The 18900-nt window shown below is 43.7% G+C and overlaps 1 protein-coding gene across 1 annotated transcript in view; it reads right to left on the bottom strand.

Moving 5' to 3' along the window:
- The window catches only part of ZNF385D (zinc finger protein 385D), a 420680-nt gene that overhangs the window by 281910 nt on the left and 119870 nt on the right, over window positions 1-18900 (bottom strand). The gene's annotated exons all lie outside the window — the stretch shown is intronic.

Here is an 18900-nt window from a genome sequence, read left to right as displayed (position 1 = left end):
CACACCATCACAGACTGTCTCACTTGTCCGGTCTCTGGTCACTCACACACCATCACTGACTGTCTCACTTGTCCCGGTCTCTGGTCACTCACACACCATCACAGACTGTCTCACTTGTCCCTGTCTCTGGTCACTCACACACCATCACAGACTGTCTCACTTGTCCCTGTCTCTGGTCACTCACACACCATCACAGACTGTCTCACTTGTCCCTGTCTCTGGTCACTCACACACCATCACAGACTGTCTCACTTGTCCCTGTCTCTGGTCACTCACACACCATCACTGACTGTCTCACTTGTCGTGGTCTCTGGTCACTCACACACCATCACTGACTGTCTCACTTGTCGTGGTCTCTGGTCACTCACACACCATCACTGACTGTCTCACTTGTCCCGGTCTCTGGTCACTCACACACTATCACAGACTGTCTCACTTGTTGTGGTCTCTGGTCACTCACACACCATCACTGACTGTCTCACTTGTCGTGGTCTCTGGTCACTCACACACCATCACTGACTGTCTCACTTGTGGTCTCTGGTCACTCACACACCATCACTGACTGACTCACTTGGCGTGGTCTCTGGTCACTCACACACCATCACAGACTGTCTCACTTGTCGTGGTCTCTGGTCACTCACACACCATCACTGACTGTCTCACTTGTCCCGTTCTCTGGTCACTCACACACTATCACAGACTGTCTCACTTGTTGTGGTCTCTGGTCACTCACACACCATCACAGACTGTCTCACTTGTCCGGTCTCTGGTCACTCACACACTGTCTCACTTGTCCCGGTCTCTGGTCACTCACACACCATCACTGACTGTCTCACTTGTCCCGGTCTCTGGTCACTCACACACTATCACAGACTGTCTCACTTGTTGTGGTCTCTGGTCACTCACACACCATCACAGACTGTCTCACTTGTCCCTGTCTCTGGTCACTCACACACCATCACAGACTGTCTCACTTGTCCCTGTCTCTGGTCACTCACACACCATCACAGACTGTCTCACTTGTCCCTGTCTCTGGTCACTCACACACCATCACTGACTGTCTCACTTGTTGTGGTCTCTGGTCACTCACACACCATCACTGACTGTCTCACTTGTCGTGGTCTCTGGTCACTCACACACCATCACTGACTGTCTCACTTGTCCCTGTCTCTGGTCACTCACACACCATCACTGACTGTCTCACTTGTCCCTGTCTCTGGTCACTCACACACCATCACTGGATGTCTCACTTGTCCCTGTCTCTGGTCACTCACACACCATCATTGGCTGTCTCACTTGTCCTTGTCTCTGGTCACTCACACACCATCACTGACTGTCTCACTTGTCGTGGTCTCTGGTCACTCACACACCATCATTGGCTGTGTCTCCAGCCAGGTGAGGTTGGCCTTCGGGATGGCCCGCTGGCCGTGCTCAGTGACAGCCATAGGTGTCCGCAGACATTTTTTGCCGGGGGGTGCACCCGATGTGACGTGTCCCCCACAGTCCGAGGCATCCCGGAATGTTTTTGGTGGGGGCCGCGGGCGTACTAGTGCAGGCTGCGTATCACTACGGCGGCCATAGTATTACGCTGCACTGTGAGCATGCACACCAGGCTATACCTGAATCTGCGGGGGCAAGAATCCCCCCCACACCACCACCCCCCACGGACGGCCATTGTGACAGCCCCTCTGACACAAGTTCAAGACCAGTCCAGACGACACTGCTGCCTACGTCTGGTGTGTACACAAGTGTGAACCTTTCAACAAACAGGTAGAAGGCCTTGCATTGTGAGGGAGACACGCGTGTGCCCCTCCGCCAACCCCCAAATCTGCCACTTACGACTCCTACTCCAGAATGTTCACCAACATCACGTGGCACAGACTCTCTCACTGTAGAACATGGAGCAGTGCAGAAGACATGGCTTTAAGAGGCGTGAACAAAGAAGGGGGCAGGGGTTAGGAAAGGGCAGGGCCTATAGAATTAAGAGCATGGCTTCATATACACTAAAGTACCCATAGAGTGCCGCCCTGCTCACACATTTGCATAGAATCACAACTGCAACTGACATGCGTGACCACTGCTCTGTGCACTTTGCAGAGGCCAAGGATTGGATGACCACATATTCTGAACACATGTTTGCCACTGACAGGTGTTGTGAGAAACTTAAACTGTCTTCAGCCTCAACTCAATTGTGCCCCGTTCCAAACACCCGGATGTGACACAATTGAAACTGTGCACTAGACAGGACTAGTATGCAGCCTGAAGAAACAGTAACAGAGCACTCTACAAAAAGTAACACTCATGGGGAATGCAAGATGAAGTAAAACATGTGAAATGTAAGCAGTAGTGCCATGGATTACCTTAACGTTCTTTACGCTCACTGTTCAGAGATCGATCAGTGCCTTTGCATGAGAGGTTAAGGGCACAAATGGAAAAGACCGCAGAGGTTGTAATGAGGGCCAAAGTGTTTTTTCCTCTTTTCATGCTATTGGTGCATCCCTCAACCTATTACAGAATGGTGTCATTCCAAAGCATGAGGGAATATTTTACACCTCAATACACTGAATTGCCACAAATTTCATTTCCAGAGGTATGCATGTATGGTGTTAGGAAATTATCATTTAACTAACACACATGGGGGGTCATTCCGACCCTGGCGGTCATGGACCGCCAGGGCTGGGGTTGGAGGAAGCACCGCCAACAGGCTGGCGGTGCTTCAAGGGCAATTCTGACCGCGGCGGTAAAGCCGCAGTCAGAAAAGGGAAACTGGCGGTTTCCCGCCGGTTTTCCCCTGCCCCTGTGAATCCTCCACGGCGGCGCTGCAAGCAGCGCCGCCATGGGGATTCCGACCCCCTTCCCGCCAGCCTGGTTCTGGCGGTTTTGACCGCCAGAACCAGGCTGGCGGGAACGGGTGTCGTGGGGCCCCCTAACAGGGCCCCATATTGATTTTCAGTGTCTGCCTAGCAGACACTGAAAATCGCGACGGGTGCCACTGCACCCGTTGCACACCAGCAACTCCGCCGGCTCCATTCGGAGCCGGCTTCATCGTTGCTGGGGCTTTCCCGCTGGGCGGGCGGGCGGCCTTTTGGCGGTCGCCTGCCCGCCCAGCGGGAAAGTCATAATGACCACCGCGGTCTTTTGACCGCGGTACGGTCTTCTGGCGGTTCCCGCCAGGCGGGCGGCTTCCGCCGCCCACGGGGGTCAGAATGACCCCCTTGCACACATACACGGGCTTTCAGTCGCCCATCTTCATTGATTGGTCTGTTATTGCACCATGGAAAATCATTTTGCTTTTAGTTAATGTTTATTTGTATATTGGCATGCACCTAATAGGTTCAAAAAGGTAAATTTTTAATGACAAAACAAGCATTGACAAACCAACCTGCTGGCAGCCAATGTCAGACCTATTGACTTTGCCAATACTTAATATATTTTGTCAAGAATGAAAAGGAGAGCCATACCTATTGAACTTGCAAATGATTATGGCCCTTGCACTTCTTAACCGGGTCTCAGATTGCCAGCTCTGTCCAGGCCTGTTAAGCTGTTCTTTGTGGGGATCTTTGTAACTACATCTTTGCTGTCAATCATTGAGATGTGGACCAGACACAGGTGCTTCCTACATCACAATTCCAAGCTGAAAAGCAGGGAACAGAAAGTAAGTAGGTAGTCACTGGCACCTCCTCACTCCCTATGTGTAAAGTTGGCTGTTCCATGTCCCCAGTGGATCAGGACCCATAATGGAGAATCTGATTAAGGAACAATAAGGGTGCGCTATCAGTTCCAGGTTGGGGGTGTTCTGTTCCTCCACCCAACAATAAGGCAGAAAGTGCCTCCCCTGGTGTTTCAGTGATCAGAATAAGAGATGGAGCATATCCACCTTCACCAAAAGGCTTGAAATCAGTGTCCTAAACTCTCATCGGCGAAATGTCACATGGAGCGGCTGAAAGCTGCACTCACACTGGGGAAAACCAAGAGGGATCCAAACCAGGAGAGTTACCCACCAATACCTTCACGTGGTGACTGATCGTATCATCTATGACACGGAAGCACTCAGATGGCCTTCAAGTCTCTACCGCACCCAGGGTACTAGCTAGTGGCATTAGGATGACTCCTATCTCCTTCATATTGTCACTCTCACTGGGATCCCTAATCCAGTCTTCTCCTAGTCCCTGATGAACCCTTAACTCTGAGCCACTGACTAGCTATTGCAGAAGAGCTAAATAGCCTTGTCGAGGAATGCAGTGTGGTCCTGTGTATCATAAGGGGCGACACTTTTAATTCATCCTCTTTGTAGAGAACCAGCTTCAGGAATGGTCTACCTATGATACCAAAACCAACACTGGGAATGACATGAAAGAGGCAGAAACGCATGACCAAATATTTGAAATGGTCATATCTGGTGGTAAATGCTGTTTTCCGCTCATCACTCTCACAAAGTCATATTGAAATATATGTGCCTCTCAGATCTAATTTGAGAATAGTTTGGCAGATTTTAATTGACTAAGAAGTATGGATATTAGAAGAGAAGAGAAGACACTGGTTTGTATGTTAGGAACATTTAGCTCTCTGTAATCAATGCATGGTCTATATTTTCCATTCACCTGTGGCTTGAAGAAGATAGGCGCCCCCGCTTTGGAGAGGTGGAATGCCAAGTGAAGCCTTTTTCCAAGTAAATACTGCTGAAGACCTTCATCCTTCTTTGCTGTCAATTGGTAAATCTTACCATGAGAAATATGTTCCTTTATATCAGACTACTCCAGCAGTCATTCTCTTGTTGCTGGGGAAGGGAGTCCACTCCCTTTTGGCTAAGCACATCTGTGAGTACTTGGTAATGAGGTGGAATAACATATTATTTATCTTATTCTCCTTCAGAGTGACTTCTCAGGAAGAAAGAGCAGAGCAAACCAAAGACTGTTTTTTTTCCAGTTGATGTTTTCAGAAAGCAATGTGCATTTCAGTAGGACAAATTAAAAGTTATATTTTGTTTGCTCCAGTCAACTCAAGGGTTACCTGTCCTAAGCCATGTAATGCTGAGTATGATGGGAAATGACTGGGCACCAATTAAATCAAAGTAAATCTCTTCTACATGTCCTGTCTGGGTAGCCATCCATACAATCCGAGTTTCAAAACATACATCTTGGGATGTTTTTTCTCAATAGGAATCTGTCAAGCTGCTTGAAACTGACTGTCTGTAAAACATCTGGATTTCCAAAGACAGCAAGGGCAAGGACCATGGTCAGTCCATGAGAAGAGGCAATTATGACTTCCACGAAATAATATCCTCAGTCTGTACGAAACACGTTTTTAATTTGTGCATCCACTCGCCAAGGACAACTGAAGTTTTTTTTCCATGGAAATGCGGTTAGCTCTCACCAAATGCCCTGTTCTCAAAAATAAAAACAAAGGCCTGATATTCTTTGATGGTCCTTTTCTTCTTCTGACAGGATTCTTCAGAACTAATCCTAATCCGTCAAGGCTGCTTCAGAAATCAGGTGTTGAAAATAGCTTAAGTAACTCCCTACTTCCTGGTCACCATGTTTGAGAGTTAACAAGGCAGTGTGAGCCAAGTGGGTTGCAGTGGGATTGAAAAAAGCCCTGAACTGGAGCCCACTCTCCTTGAATTTATCTGTTTCATGAGATGGCACCACTCTGTCTTGTTGCTATGGAATACTATAGGTATGCCTGGGCGAAATTTTAATTACGCCAGAGCAATTTAGCATTACTCTTTTAACATAAAATGATCATAAATTACTCAAATACTCTAGTTTGTGAAATAGTGAGTAATTTAGCACAACAAGTCTACTGTGGGAGCTCAGGAACAATTAATTTAGCAATCACTAGTGACTGCCTGCAGTCGTTGCTAATGCTCTGTGATGTTTAGCGCTATTTAATTAGCACAAAATAAATCCTCAGGTCCACTTTGGCACAAGAGTGCATTTTTCGCTAAGAAAAAAGGAGCTGAATGTTGATTTACGTTCCTTGCCAATTCCTCGTAACTACGCATAATTTGGCTGTAATTTTGTATAATTATGCTACTGCAAATGACACAATTTATCCACCCCTAGAAATAGGTAGATCTGAGAGGATACAAAATAGAAGGTCAGTATCTAATACTACATGAGTCTCAAAGAACAATAAACAAATGAAACAAGTCTTACAGGTTCCAGCAGTAGACAGTGCTATGATGACCTGGAAGCTGACCAGAACACTGGGCAAGAGCAGTGCTTAATTTGTGCTTGTTGCTTCCGGTGCGGGACACCAGCACTTATTTTTGAGGGCCGGCGCTTATTCTTCTGCCTCAAATATTTATTGCGAGCAAAAGACACATATGGGAAACACGGAGGACGAGAAAATCAAAAAAGCGTCACAGTGGGAGAAAGCAGAAAGCTGACAGAGTGAGCTGAAGGGGCAGAGTGTGGCTGTAAATGGATGGAAGAGGCCCAAGATGGCTTTAGGATTACGCTGCCTCAGCATCCCGTGTTCCCACATTTAATTGCAGCAGCCGCATGTTTAAGAGGAGGGCTTTCAGCACCGGCACAATTTTATTTACAAATTAAGCACTGGGCAAGAGACAGTACAACCAACAGGACAAAGAAAGGAAGAGACTAACTGGAACCTGAGAGAACTGAAAAGAAAAAAATAATCTACATGGAAGGGATACAAAACAAATGCAAACTGAAATGAGCATCATAAACGCCACTGCTACCACGCAATGAATTACAAGGTACAGAACTAAGTTCATCAGGAGTCTAAAAGAGCTCTACACACTTAGGTCTGAAATAACCCCAATCCAGGAATTGAGTACTTGTGAGTCCCGCTGAAGGTTAGCGGTCCAGTGTTCCCTCTCGTTTAAGCTTCCACATGACCAATCTCCAGTGCGTCCATCTCCCGTGTGCCTGTAGCCTATCCTGAAACACCTGGAGATGCAAGAGAATCTTTTCACACTGCTTCCCACACACACTTTTTCCAAACAACCATAGGTAAAAAGAAGAGCTGCTTTGTTGATTGTTGACAGTGCTCCAGTCAAATAACATTTTTTGTAGAGATTGCGCACCATACTTGGATAAAAGAACATTTTGTGTTTTTTTTTTTGCAATTTGGCACCCCCAGTGGGGGTTGTCTAAGGCTAATGTCTTACCTCACTCTATAGAAGTGCTGGGCCTACAGACACATCAAAACCCACATTGTTGGGGAACAGCCCTGTGGTCTTCAAGCCCCCTTCACTCCCCCGGTAGTCCCTGATATCTGCGTTTCTGGCTTGGCACACTGAATTTCTCCTCTGTTGGCACCGCGTAGCATGAAAACTGCTGCATCAGCAAAGAAGCACTTGAACCTTTGCCATCCCTTAAATATATCTACTATAGTGCCAAGTGCTAGTGTTTTAAGAGTGGGGATGTGTAATGTAATGCACATCTTGGAGAACACCGGTTAACAGCCAGCTGGCTGATGGACCACTGCTTAATGGCACTCAGAGAGATTGCTCGAAATCACTAGAACCATCTAGGCCAATAATTAAAGGACACCTTCCCATAAAACAATCATGTTATTCTACCTCTACAGCCCTGGAAGCAGCCGCTGAAGCCATGCACACTTCAATTACTGCAGCTAATCTCCTCCAAGAAGCAGGCCTTTTCGGCTGACTCAGCTAGACTAGCCAACTTGACGTGCTTGCTCCTGCCTTTATCATCACTTATCTGAATTGGTATATTTTATTAGCACTTCATGAAGACAATTCATAACCTACATCCCTCCCACGTAGAACTGGGCAGCAAAAGGACCGCCTCTGGACCACCACAGAACCCAACCCGCCAATCAGAATGGAAGAAAGTTGGATTGAACTCTACCACCTCCTAACCACATTAAGCACACATGCTACCAAATCGCAATTTGGGTTTTGTACATACCAAAAGGTAATTTCGCAGTCACAAAGGCTCTAATTTTCCAAATCGGATCCTTCATACATTTGACTCCTAATTCTAAAATAGGCCACAGCCGCAGAATTAATGCAGATACTGTTTATGCAAAAAAAATGGGACCTAAAGTTTGGAAATGAGAAAAGCCAGGCACCTACACAGAACTCATTTTCTACAGGAGATAGTTGTCAGTCACTGTCCCAAAAAGATGACCATCCATGAGTGAACCCAAACCGAAGAGCCACGATCTGCAACCAGAAGTGCTCAGAGACAAAGTTGGTAAACACTGCAGTTGACATCTGTGGACAATTTGCAAGCTTCAAGTCTAAGCAGTGGTGTCAATATTGGATCTAACCAAATCTATTTTATCCTACACTGGCACAGAGGCACCTGGGTACACAGTGTACAATATCCCCCGGCACAAGTTAAGGGATACCAGACCCACATTTGCAGGGAATAAATTACATTAGGGACCAGCAGTCCTCAGCACACTATGGCCCTCATTAAAACCCTGGCGGTCACAGACCGCCAGGGCTGTTTTGGAGGTTGTACCGCCAACAGGCTGGCGGTACAAACTCGTGGATTACGACCTCAGCGGACAGTGAAAAGCGCGACGGGTGCAGCTGCACCCGTTGCACAGCTGCAACACCGCTGGCTCCATTTGGAGCCGGCTCCCATGTTGCGGCACACATCCCCGCTGGGCCAGTGGGCGGAAACTCTGTTTCCGCCCGGCGGCCCAGCGGGGTTGTCAGAATGGGCACGGCGGTTACATTACAACTTGGCGGGCGGCGGTGGCCGCCTGCCAATGTTGTAATGAGGCCCTAAGGATCTGATGTAGAGTAAGGAGGATAGCATGCTCCACCACAAACGTGACAGATCTCCCATCCACCCTCTCACAAGTGCATTATATATTCCTATGGCATTTGTAATGTGGCGGGCTTGATATCAGTATTGTTTCTGACAGAGTTTTCAAACCTCTAAACTCCAAATCAGTCCCTAAGTTCTTTTCACAAAAGTGTTACAAGCCCCTCAATATTTCCTGATGTCCATTTAACTATAAATCATCCACATGAAAAGCAGCTCTAACCATCACATATATGACCAGTAGCCCTCGGGATGCTGTGGTCTGGTTTCCCAAATTTTCTGGCCACAAAATAAAAAGAAATGTGGCTCAAAAACCTCAAAATGTGTGGTATTTTTGCAACAGGCACTTAATTTACCTATAACAAAAATAATGTGCCTCAGACGCAGAGCCAGCAAGCCAGCAGGAGAGCTCTGGGAAGGTGTTTGGTGCTAGAGAGAATATACATTTAAATTTCAAATCTGTGCTCTCTCTGGCTCAGATCTGCTACTCTTGCTTCCTAGTATCAAAAACATGGTACTGGAGAGAGCTGTAACTTTAGCCCCCCTCTAAGTTTAAATTAAAGAGGCAGGAGGGGAGAGATGGGTAAAGCAACAACTCTCTCCAACAACATATAGTTCATGATACTGATTGGATGAAATGCTGGTGAAGGAGAATGAGGATGAAATAATAAGGGATAGAGGCAGAAAGTTGGGGCCCCATGGGTCAGGGCAAGACACAAAAGGAGGAGGCAGGCAACAGTGGAGAAACAAGGGATGGGAAGGGGCAGAAAACAGCTGAAGGGTAGGAGGCAGGGGCATTACTAGTGACTGCCAAGGTTGTGGTGGGGGTCGGACCACCGCCAATGTGCAGTCCGAGTGCCATATTACGACCACGGTTGTAGCACTGTGGTCGGACCGCCAGCACCTCCAGATTACGACTTTATGACGGCCTGGCAGTGCTGGTGGTCCCTAACCGCCAGGGCAGCACTGCACGCAGCGCTGCCCTGGGGATTACGACCCTCTTCTCCACCACCGATTTCATGGCGGTAACATCACCATGAAAATGCTGGTGGAGACAGGGGGCCCCCGAGGGGCCCCTGCACTGCCCATGCGCTTGGCATGGGCAGTGCAGGGGTCCCCCTGGCCAGCTCCGAAGCAATTTCACTGTCTGCTCTGCAGACAGCAAACATTGCGACGGGTGCTGGTGCACCCTTTGCACTACAACATTGCCGCCAGCTCAATTGCAAGCCAGAGACAATGCTGTTTGCCGTTTCCCACTGGGCCAGCTGGCGGAAACTGAGTTTCCACCCCCTGACCCAGTGGGAAACCCGTAATGGGCCCGGCGGTGAGGCTGTCACACTGGCGGCAATTTACCCGCTGGACTTTTCCATCCACCAAAGTCATAATAAGGCCCTAAGTGACCTTAAGGAGGATTGACTGGGAAGGTGGCTTTAGGGTGAGAGGTGAGCAAAAGGCATGTCTTACAGGGATGGGGTCACTAGACTGTTAAAGAGGACCGGGACAATAACATAACCACAGAGTCCTGGTCTCCCGCTGTCTTTTCCTCCTCGCTGTGTTTGCTTAGAGGCTCCTGGGGGTGAGCTTTGCCTTCTCAAGAAGCTGTAGATATGCTACAAGGAGAGGGTGGAAAGAAAGCACCTCTCTCCTGCCCAGTCTCCTTTCAGTGACCCAGCACAAGGTCAATAGAAGGAAAGGTTACTCCAACTTTAAAAACAATTGGGAAGACTTCTGTAAAAATCACAGGGTTCTCACAAAAGTTCCAATATCGCAATTTTTTTTTACAAATCGTGAAATCACAAAATCCTGGAGGGTCTGTCCGGCAGTCTCCAAGCAGAGAGAGTTTCCAGATAAGGCAGACTACACAGCGACTGAGGCCTTCAGAGCGGTGGGCATCAGGTCACAGACGAAGTCTAAAACCAAGGGGCCCAAAATTAGAAAAAATGGTTAAGAGGAACATCTGGGGTAGAAGCAATTTCATACTTGGGGAGCGTTAAGAGGCATATCCAACGGAGGCCGGATTTACACTCTAATTTAAACCTTATTCAGACAGCCCAAAGCACAGAGCAATCTTGAGGCATCTATTTATAGTTCTGTGGCAATGTTTATTTCATTGGCCAATATGCCTACCTTAAACAATGCCAGGTGATGAAACATACCTTCCAAGGTCGACCTAACCAATGAAGGAAACTAGGGCCAGATGTACAAACATCGTATTTGATAAAAGTGGTCGTAATGTGTGCACCGATTTTTATCAAATCCAAGGGGATTCTGTAAACCGACCTCTGTACTAATAGGTTAGCTTGCAAAATACTGAATCGTAATGGGTCGCAATTTGACCTATTTTATTAATATTAATGAAATAGGTTGCAGATTGCAACCCACCATGATTTGCTAGTATCACAGGGTTGATGCCCTGCTAGGGTCAGCAGACCATGATGTCTGTGATGGCATTTAAATAAAGCAACCTTTTCTAGTTTAAGACAAACAGTTTACAAACTTATTTTAGGACTACGTCTTTGGGACCACTGCATACTCCAACAAAATGTTTTTTGTCAACATTCCTAGAGGAGAAGTGGTCCTTTGGGGATCCCTTCCTGTTTGTAAATGGGTTACCACTACCTTTAGTTAGTGCGCAAAATGTTAATGTTTTGTTAACAGATTTCGGTGGCAAAACATTACTACAATCCATTGTTATTGTTATTTGGAAGGGACGTCCTAAATACCCACCTTCCAAATAGCGATTTGGTACGGGCTGGCACACCCAAATTGCGATTCGACTGAATTGCAATTTGGGTTTTGTACAAACCAATAGGTAATTTTGCGATCACAAAGGCTCTGATTCAGCGAATCGGAGCCTTTCTGACCGCAAAATCCCTTCATTTGTCTGACACTAAATCCTAAAATAGAACACTTAAAAGCATAATAAATTACCGATACTGTCCAGGCTGAAATTTTATGGGAATTAAAGTTTGGAAGTACACGCAACACATTTTCCAGAGGATTACATCAATCAACCAGGTGTGCTTTTTGCTTTTTTCACCATGTCTGTTCTTTGTTTCTGGTTTGTTGTTCATCAATTTCTTCTACCGCCAAACTGTGGTTGGTGGTGAATCTCAATGAAATGCTACAGTTCACCCCTTTACCTTAATGGTCAGCCTGCCCCTGTGTCAGTACTGAAAGATGACATGCACCAGCCAGCAGCTCCTCGACCCAGATTACTAATGAATATCAAACAATTCATTGATCAGCAGCTGATGTACCAAGGAACCTATGAATAAATATCAAACAACCGGTTGATGAATACAAATAAAACTAATGACATAAAAACACCAGTCCATGTATCTGGACATCCAGCCTGTCAGTGTGCAATATAAAGTGACAAAGTCATAGATGCACCTTGATGGAGGGAACATCAACAAACTACCTGACAGACACAAACCAGGTAATTGACATCCTACAATCCCCATAGAACCAAACATCAACCATTATACTAGCAAACACCACAAGTCACTCATATGCCTAATACAAAACATTGGTTTAAACCAACCAGCTGACTGATGGGTACCATGGAAAGTCATTGATATGTACCTGCCAGTCATAAAACGACCAACTCACTTCCATACACCAACAAATATTGATGTACATTAGCCTGTTCACATATGCCAGGCTTCTCGTGATGTAACCCAACCGATCCATTCACGTAACCCTTAGCTTGTCATCTTCGTCGAGCAACAGGTCCTCAACTTGGGAGTAACATTCAACACCAAACTGTCTTCTATGCTCCAGATTCATCACTGGTCTGGGATTAAGTTCATGAGAGCACTGAAAAGGATGTGTTCTCCCTAGAATACCGATCCTGAAACAGCAGACCTTCTTTTCAAAAAAAATCTAAATTACTTTTTTTTTCCACCAAGTGCTCTGATGCCTTCACCCAACAGGATACAAAAGAACACACAAAACATGAAGCAAACGTTTTATTTATATGAGACAACCAATGAAATCATGCATGCAAAAACAGAATTGTCACAAAACTCATGCACTTAACAACAGGCGACATAATTCAGTGATTAGAATTAACCTGCCCATTAAGCACAGACTTCTCGACGAACATATACTGAAGCAATTAGAGGCACTGATCATATTTTTACAAAAACAAGAAATTCAGAGACTTTTGTCAACAAGTTCTCTATTAATACATAGACTATTAGAAGAAAATGTATTACAGCTCCCAAGTCACTGAAAAGTGTTCAGTCCCAGTTTTCTCATCAATTTGTGAGGAATATTAGAAAGTGGACTTGTTAAAAACACATGCAGTGTCTCCTTACTTTCAGCAGTGCTGAGGTGAATGCACTTTAAAGGACTCACAGCCACAGAAAGTTGGGTTTGAAAGGAAGCACAATTATATATCGAAAGTAAACATATCATAAGTATGAGCTTTCACCTCAAAAGCAGGGATTACTAGACTACTAGGATTTTTAAAAAATTGCATTGTTTACTTTTGCGTAGTTTTTAGTGCAAAAAGCCCCCCGGCACTGGTTTCGGGTGTGAGGACGCATGAGACATAAAAAAAATCACAAACACCAGTGCTCGGAACAACAGCTGCTTGTCTTGTATTAATTGCTACCACAACACGATTTTTTACCTGGACGATTTGAAATTACGCAACGTGATGTTGCAGCGTAATTTTGAGAAGTTTGTATTGTGTGAAATGGTGGGAACTTCGGGATTACGCCACCGTAAAGTAGAGTTCACCCAGGCCTAGTTACCATTCTCAGGGATCACGTGCAGAGAAAAGCTCAAGCACAGGTGATGCCCACAAATGTAGAAGTCAGTAAATTCAAGAAGGTGAAAGTAATACTAATACCCATCATTATTACTTTTAACATGCCTATGACAATAATACCAATAATAATAATAACAACAATAATAGTAACAATGACAATGGTACAGTTATGGTTATTATTATTAGTATTATTATTATTATTAATATTATTACTAGTACTACTATTAAAATAGCAGTAATACTAGTAGCAATAAAAAACTATTACACTGATAGTAATAATTACTGCTACTTATAATAATAATAATAATAATAATAATAATGATATTAATAGCAATAATAATAATGACAATGGTACAATTATTGCTATTATTGTTATAACTAAAATAGTAGTAATAATAATAATAGTAAAAAATAATTATTATACTGATAGTAATAATTACTGCTACTCATAATAATAATAATAATAATAAAGGTGCAATGATTGATATTATTGTTATTATTATTGAAAATAGTATTAATAATAATAGTAAAAATAATTATTATGCTGATGGTAATGATAACTGCTACTCATAATAATAGTAATAGTAATCATAATATTAATAATAATGATAATAATAACAATAATAATGATAATAATAATAATAAATATTATTATTATTATAATAAATGGTACAATTATTGCTATTGATATTATTATTATTATTATTATTATCATTGTTATTGCTAAAAGTAGTAGTGATAATAATAGTAAAAAGAATGATTATGCTGATAGTAGTAATTACTGCTACTCATAATAATAATAGTAATAATAATATCAATACAAATGATAATAATAATAATTTTACAATATTTTCCAACCTCAAAAGGAGGAGGGTTGATTTGGCGCTGTCAGAGTTCAGAATCAGCAGGTGATATAAGACACATATATCTGCAGTTCTCGTACTAACTCAATGAACATAACATGAAAGTGGCGTAACCTCCGTGGAGGAAGAGATGGGGTGCCCATGATGGGGTGCCAACTTGTTTTCAAGGTGTATCCAACTGCTGAGCTTGGAGTTTCACCATCAATAGATGAGCGGATTAGAATTTAGAGATCCTAGATAGAGCTAGTGCTAGTATCAGAAAGGATCTCCTTTCAATGCTTAGTGTCATTATCCATTCATCCATCTATGCATCTGTCCACCCACCCATCCATCTGTGCATTCATCTATCTAGCTGCCTGTCTGTCTATCTAGAAGATTCATTTAGGGTCTTCCCGTTTCCTCACCTCATGACTTTGAAAGCACCATTGACACCTTGTGCCAAATTACTCGTTCATTGTGTCACTGTACATGCAATCAGCTCAAGATGTTGCAGCGCCCCCTACAGATCAGTGGCACTGCAGGCTAAAGCGTGCACAACTGCAGGCTAAAGCGTGCACAAGAGACAATTACAACATCACTTATGCACCTTGCCCGCCCTACTGGGAAACCCACATTTATTGACAAGAACAAATCCGAAGACCCTAACAACCATTAAAAAACAGGTGTTCATCAAACAGAAACACAGCTGTCCCCAATAAAGGCACAGATGTTTTGAGTAGTGCATGCATTTTATATAAAACTTTTCAAGATTTTCACTCTATGTTCTCCCATAGTCACTTGAAAGGCTTGTTAGTTCACAGTGATTTTAGATGAAAATTGCCAGATTGCGCGAACTTGATAGTGACCTTGGGAATATGCCTTTGCTGAATTACAGACCAACCCATGTACTTAAGTAAAATTCATAATTTTGCAAATTCATGAAATTGTAATATCTTCAGATAATTCTAGGTGCATTCTTCCATTATAGCAAGAAAATAGCTTCTTACAAAAATTCAATTTACAAGATTTTTTTCCAGAAAACAAGTTGAGAATTCATAAAGATATGACTGTTATTTTGCTGAAAAAGAAATGTAGAGGAAACAATTTGCAGGTTATTCACCCTCTAGGGTCTGATTACGAGTTAGGCAGAGTGGAATTTCCACGTAAAATCCAGATACAACACATCACAAATGTCAGGATTTACTGGGAACGAAGGACCTAATTTTACCATCCGGTAAAATAACAATACTTTCTTTCTTAAAACTTTATTTCAGCCTCCAGTGCCATAAAAGTACAATACAGCACAAATAAGATTATTAATACAATATTTGACAACAAATTATTTCAAAAAATACATTTCTACAAAGACCATGATGCTCTCCGTATATTCCTTCAATTACATAATAAACTGTACATACAGGGGCAGTATCACATCTATGAAGATAAGATTTTAGTTCTAAGAAGCCACATGGCTTCAAGAAACTTAGCAACAGGAATAACTATAAGCTGATGGGTATCCGGCCTAAGGATACGAAGAGCGAGAGCATAACTTCGAACACCTAGTAAACTACAGGCAGGAGCGAGCCAGTTCGCGCAAGGCGCTGCATAGACAGGACAAACAAATAAAACATGGGGTAGATTTTCAGTGTGGGCGTTGCATGCTGGACAGGTCATTACTCCCTCAGACGACCAGTTGCAGGTAAACGATCTTAACGGTAGAGTCCCCACACAAAACTGGACAAACCAAGCAAGTATAGTAACTCTTTGATGTTTCGCAGGCAGGGAACGCTAGAAAAACGATCGGCTTTCAACACAACACAAAGAGCTGCAGTGTAGGAGACGAGCTCTGGAGTAGTCCAGAGCTGCCTCCAGTACAAAAGAGGACGCACGCGAGCTTTGGGCCCTATTCCCTTGATACCCAAATCCTTAAAGAGAGGGAACAAGGGAGTGCCCTGGGGAAGAAAAACAAGCTTCCTCACTAAAGGGTTTTCAATTAAAGATCATTCTTGGACTTTGACATAGCCCCGTAGCTCCGCACCATAAAGGGTGGAACTCGTGGCTTTGGCCTCATAGACCAGGAGAATCAGTTTAGTATACGAGACACCATATTCATTCCTCAAGGCCCCAGTAATCTGCTTTTGTGTCAAGGCCACTTTGGCAGTGTGTGGTTTCCAGAACATCTTCTCCGAGATCGTTAAACCATGGTAACCAAAAGATTTCACAGTCTCAAGAGGGATGCCTTCAAGTGCAGTGATCCGTTTGAATGATTTATGGGGATTGAATGACATCAATTTAGTTTAGAAGTGTTGATCTTCAGTCCCCAAGAGGAGCAGAACTCCTCAAAATGCATTAGGAGTTTCTGTAAACCACTCTGGGTCTTGGAGATCAAAAGAGTGCTGTGCGCAAATAACAGAACGGGGACTTTAAATGCCCCTATAGATGGCACATCTATCTCCACCTGTACTAAGAAAGGAGCAATATCATTGATATATAATGAAAATAAAGTGGGAACAAGGACACAGCCTTGACGTACTCTCCTTGACACTGGAGTTTTATCAGTTATCTGTCCCTTGTCACCCTACGTGATACCTGCATAGTTACCCTCATTAAGACGTACAAGTAGAGAGAGAATATGGGAAGGCATTGCCATATCAGAAAGAACTTTCCACAACTTTACACGGGGTACTAAATCAGATGCTGATTTTAAATGTACAAAAGCAACATAAAGATTCCCTTTGCCAATTAAAACCATTTTCCAATATAAAAGGAAAAACCTAAAAACTTGGTCTACAGTAGAGATTTTCATGCAAAACCCAGCCTTTAATGGGCTAAGTATGTCTAAATCAGATATCCAATCCTCAATCTTCCCGAAGAGACAATGCAAAAAAAATTCTGTAAACAATCTAACAAACTAATAGGTCTGTAATTACAGGGCAAAGAACTATTACCCTTTTTGTAAATAGGTACAACAACAGCACCTTTCCATGAGTGAGGAATTGGAGCCCCTGCCACTATTCCACTGGATATAATAAGGATATAGCTAGACCAAGCATCCATGTTGGTCAAGAACAGGTCAACTGGAAGGCCATCTGAACCAGACGCCCTACCACGCTTGATGATGCCTAGTGAGTGCACAACATCAGAAAGAGTAAACAATTGGGTATTTGCAGGATTAGACACTTGCCCACAATGGGCAGAGAGAGCCCAATAAGGCTTGAATGCCGTACTTGAATGATCGTCAGAATACAGTTGACTGAAGCCCCGAAGGTACCAGATGTGAAAACATGGGGAGCTCTGACATTAAGGTAGTCGCGGACAGAATATCTGGTGCTACGTAAATTATCAGACCAAGGCCAAACCCATACTGTATTTGACGCATAGGAGTCATTCAACACTAAATTGGAAGCTAAAAACGACGAGCGCCCGCCGTGAAAACTGACAGCATCTCGGAACCGGAGAGAGGGATGTCGCATATACAGCCCAGCCCTGCGAATGAGGCAGTCGTGTAAAATATACTCACCGCAAACACGTACATAGATAGAAACTAATCAAGATATAGGGAAAATTGACCTAGGGGAGCAACGGGAAGAGCCGTCGAGACCCACACTCAATATGTGAGCACATACCCACAACACCACCAACAACCCAGAATAGATAGGGGGAGGAGCATAAGTAAACCGCAAGGGAGCAGAAAGTAAAAGATGGAAACACATGTCCTAACCAGAAACAACACAGACCACACCCGCTACACACAATATGGGACAAACAGAAGACACATCTGACGAAACTGCCGTTCACACCATTATCCCTATTTTGATTTACGTATAAACAAAGTTTGACTCAGCTATGCATAAAAGACAATATTGAGTGAGATATAACAGACCCAAGTTGTTGTAAATATAAGATATAATCACAGGAAAATGTAAATATGCTGTCATGATCGTGGTTATGTTTGACAATATCTGTGCAGAAATAATAATAATAAAAAAAAGATGTTTAAAAAAAATAATGCAGTTGACTAAAATAATCTACTCAGTCTGGTGCAGCAATATTCGTTGCTACGTTCAATGCACCCTTATCGGACCACGTGCAACCAAGGACCAAATCTTTAAACCGTCCTTCCCAAGTGATGATCTTTTAATGCCACGCACCGCTGTCCATCTCATTCCCATTTAGCTTTACAGATGGCAGCCTTGTAAGACTTCCTAATTGTGCAAATGGAAACTATAATAACAATACTGTGCAGAATCCCACAAAGTAGGTCCATGTCTGTGCAGTTAATCCTCATTCTGTTGGGTTTAACTTGTAATTGCAACATACTGGCAATGTATTATCTTTTGGCAAAATAAATTACATATGGGGAGCTACCACCCCACCACACCACTACTGTGAAACTTGTAGTCAGCATGTGACTCCATAAGTTGTAGTCAGTTTTCAGTTCCATCAAAAAATCTCAAATTTCATGGGATTTCATGCACTATTCAAAGTTTTTTTCCTG

Source organism: Pleurodeles waltl, chromosome 10, assembly GCF_031143425.1.
Source record: "Pleurodeles waltl isolate 20211129_DDA chromosome 10, aPleWal1.hap1.20221129, whole genome shotgun sequence".
Taxonomy (NCBI): domain Eukaryota; kingdom Metazoa; phylum Chordata; class Amphibia; order Caudata; family Salamandridae; genus Pleurodeles; species Pleurodeles waltl.
The sequence above is the reverse complement of the archived record's forward strand: the minus strand, read 5'-3'. Positions and strand labels throughout refer to the sequence as shown.